The sequence below is a fragment of the Arachis ipaensis genome, chromosome B9, assembly GCF_059453495.1.
Source record: "Arachis ipaensis isolate K30076 ecotype BB chromosome B9, ASM5945349v1, whole genome shotgun sequence".
Classification (NCBI taxonomy): Eukaryota; Viridiplantae; Streptophyta; class Magnoliopsida; order Fabales; family Fabaceae; genus Arachis; species Arachis ipaensis.
This window is the reverse complement of record NC_142444.1, coordinates 27832665-27837119: the sequence shown is the minus strand read 5'-3', so window position 1 is coordinate 27837119 and position 4455 is coordinate 27832665.

Sequence of the window (4455 nt, the reverse complement as noted above, 5' to 3'; positions counted from 1 at the left end):
TTCGTATTTTAGAATAATTATAATTTTTAATTATTATAAATAAATATAGATAATTTTATAACGATCCTTAAAAAACATGTGTACTTTTTTTATAACATGCATTAAATATGTTTTTAAATTATGCACAAATTTCTCTTGAATATAATCAATTAGTTACATCACCAAAAATTAGTACATATTTAATAAGAGTATTTAAATAATTTTATTTATTTTAATTTTTATATTTATCTTAAATTAAATAAAATATTAAAATATAATTTAATTATAAACACTTCCCACCAAATACAATACATAAATTTAGATTTATTCTAGTTTTTATCTGTCAAATTCTGTCTTAATTTTTTCTTCCAAACTCAATGATTTTTTTCAAATAAAAATTTTGTGAGTGAAGACAATGCTCCCAATGAAATCATCCTAGGAAATGCATGTATCCAAGTCACCCTATAAATATGATCATCTATAATTTCTTGTCCAGGCATTCTTTTATCTTTTATAGAATGAACCTTTATTTTATCTGTACATAAAGAAATCTCATTCATTCATTCCAATAAAGTAAAAAAAAGGATAAAAAGCAATTAATAAATAATAAATAGATATAATATGAAAAGAATGACATTGATTTACACCTTAAAATAGATTAGAATTTTTTTTTTTTTTTTTTTGCCTTAATCATCCAACAATGCAAAAACTATAAACATGTTTGTGCTTCTTGTGTTGGAGTCACATGGCTACGTGGATTTTCTCATGAAGGGATAGAGCAGCCAAAAAAATGAGCGTTTAATTGTTCCATAATCCAACAATACAAAAATAATCAATTACGTTACATGTACACAAAAACTAGTTATAGATCAGTTATATATATAAAATTGAATATATATATATATATATATATATATATATATATAATATTTTTTATAAAAAATTAGAAATAAAAATAAATAGAAACAGAGATAATAAAAAACAAACCAAATAAAAAAATTGTATCTACATCCTATTTTAGTAATTAATAAATTTTATATTAAAACTAAACAAAATTATTTTGTATATTTATCTCTTTTGTAAATAAATTTGTATTTTCTAATATCTCTATACTTTTGTCTTGAAGTACGTAACTACTAGAAAACCTTGGGATGTATTTGGTTTTGTCATGTAGTTTTGGAATAAAGTATAATTTTTATTTTTAATATTGTGTTTTTTTTTAAAATATCTCAACGTTTAATTTTATTTAGTTTTGTCTTTAACGTTTTTGATTCATTCAATTTTGTCTATAATATTTTTTATTTATGTTAAAACTATCCTTAAAAATTTTTTATTTTATCCCTAATATTTTACATAGAATTAACGTTTAGGGATAGTTTTGACATGAATCAAAAATATTATGAATAAAATTGAACAGAAATTATTTTCTATATTGGTTAATTTATTTATTGTTGGTGATGTGCAGGTGAGTGAGATAGAGGGGAGTTGAACACGTGTATGGTGACCCTTGCTTCTCGCTATTAACGCTATATCGGCACTGTCTTATCGCCATAGCGAGATGCCCATGATCCGCCGCGCGTTCTTGGTCTTGCTCATGTGCTCTGTGATGCTGCTGCACTTCTTCCGGTGGAATGTGAGTGCTGGGGTTGGACGCGCGTTGTCCATGCAGCGGGTATGCCATCCCCTCCTCTTGTATAAGAAGCACCCCCTTCCTCTTTTTCTCACGGTGTTTTTCCATCTCGCAGGCATGAGTATTGTGGTATGGTTTCTTTATGGAGCAAGTTAGTGACACTACAAGAAAGGCGGAACATAGCAGCGGAGAATCGCCTGCTGTTTTTCTAACTGCTGCAAATTGACAAGATAGATGCAATTGACATCTAATCTCCTCCATGTGACGCAGAATTCGAGGGATTAGCGGCGCTTTCATGAAGAAGCGCCGCTAACTAACCCAAACACTTTATCATAATTGGTGGTTGTGTTAAATCAGAGAACTCAAAAATTTCAAAAAGCAGAACATGCGAATGATAAATCACTATTTTATGGTTGATTTTTACTGAATTGAGTGGATTTTATCCACTATTCTCACCCTTATTCATATAATTCGCATGTTTTACATTTTCCTTCCTAATTTTGTGCTATGATTGAAAACATGCTTCTTTGGCCTTAAATTTGCTAATTTTAATTCTCTCTTATTACCATTCGATGTCGTGATATGTTTGTTAAGTGTTTTCAGGGTTTATAGGGCAGGAATGACTTAGAGGATGGAAAAGAAGCATGCAAAAGTAGAAAGAACACAAGAAATTGAAGTTTTCAGAAGCTGGTAGCGACGCGCACGCATGGACGACGCGTATGCATGACTGAGCCAATGTCCAAGTGACACTCACGTGTGGCTGACGCCTACGCGTGGATAGTAAAAAAAACCAGCGACGCGTACGTGTGGCTGACACGTACGCGTGATAGAGCGTCACGTGCTGCACTTAACAGAACTCGCTGGGGGCGATTTCTGGGCTGATTTGGACCCAGTTTTAAGCCCGAAAACACATATTAGAGGCTGGGAGTATAGCAGAATCATCATTCAATCATTCAACATTCATTCATACACTTTTGGGCTTAGATGTAGGTTTCTAGAGAGAGAGGCTCTCTCCTCTCTCTAGGTTTTAGGGTTTTTAGTCTTATTTCTTCTTAATTTCAGAATCCTACCTTACTTTAATTTAGTTTTCTTCTACTTTTATTTGTTCTAGTACTTTGGTTTATCTACTTCTCTTATTGATTTTCTTATGTTGCTAATTTAGTTTATGAATTCTTCTTGTTTCCTTTAATCCATATTAATGCAATTTACATTTTCATGTTTATGATTACTTTCTTTAATTTGTTGTCATTGTTTTCTCTTGCAATTGTTAGCCTTAGATTTTACTATGTCTTGTTAATTTTCTATGTTTTTATTTTATGCCTTCCAAGTGTTTGATAAAATTCTTGGTTATATTTTAAATTAGATTTTTATGTTCTTAACTTGGATTGATCAATTAGAGACTCTTGAGTTATCAAAATTCTTTTGTTGATTGGTGATTAAAAATTGCTAGTTGGCTTAGGCTTCACTAAATCTAGTCTTTGATTAGGATTTGTGAACTTAAGTTGATTTTGCTCACTTGACTTTCCTTCATTACATTGTTAGAGGTTAACTAAGTGAAAGTAAAAGGCAATTACCATCACAATTGATGATGATAATGAGGATAGGATTTCCAATTCTCAATCCTTGCTAGGACTTTTCTTATTTGTTATTTTACCTCCTTGATATTTACATTACTTGTTTCTTATCACAAAAATCCCAAAAATACTTTTCCATAACCAATAATAAACACACTTCCCTGCAATTGAGAGACGACCTGAGGTTTGAATACTTCGGTTAATTTTATTGGGTTTGTAATAGTGACAAACAATTTAAACATTGACCGAGGATAATTTGTTGGTTTAGAACTATACTTGCAACGCGACATTTTTTGTGAAATTCTTTACTGACAATTTTTTTCCGTCAAGTTTTTGGCGCCGTTGCCGAAGAATTGAAAATGTGTGCCTTATTATTGGTTATTGTGAATATTGTGAATATGTTTGCCTTTTGTTTCTTTGTTAGTTTTTGCTAATTTTAGGAGTTTATTTTCATTAGTTTTTGTTAGTATTTGTTTCTATTTTCTCTTGTTACTATGAATTCTCACCCCCTTTGGCTATGAGTTTGGTTCAAATTATGTTGTAAAAAATGGAAGCTACAATGAGAACATGCATCAAGGATGGGACAATCAAAGGTGGGAGGAGCCTCAAGCATATGATCAACCTTTTTGGCAACAACCTCCACCAACGTACTATAAGCAAGAGCCATTCCAAGATGCATATCAATCCAATAACTATGGTGGACCCCCTTGTAGTTACCAACAAGCCCCACCATATGCCTATGAACCTCCTCCTCAACATAGTTTTGAACCACCATACTTACAAGCCCCCTACAATCAAGCACCTCCATATGACCCTAACCCTTATCCACCTAACCTACCACCATATGAGCCATATGAACCATACATAAAACCACCCCAATTCCAACACAATTACCCCCAAGAACCACCACCTCAATATACACCATCTCCATATCCTTATCAAGAAGAACCTACTTCGTATTATGAGCCCTTTCTCCCAACTAATGAACCCTCCTATCCACCCCAAGCTCCCATAGATGACACCTTTAGTGCTATTCGCCAAGGGCAAAGAGAGCTTCAAACCACACTTACCTCTACTCTCACTGGTCTCACCTCTACTCTCCAAGCTCTTATATCCCGTGTGGATCCACATAATGATCTCTCCATCCCACCACCACCCTCCATGAAAGAACATCCATATCCATCAATCCAAGAGCAACATGATCCCAATTATGCTAGTGACATGGAACAAGAGAGAAGGGATCGTCTTAGGGACTTAATTGATCGGATTCAC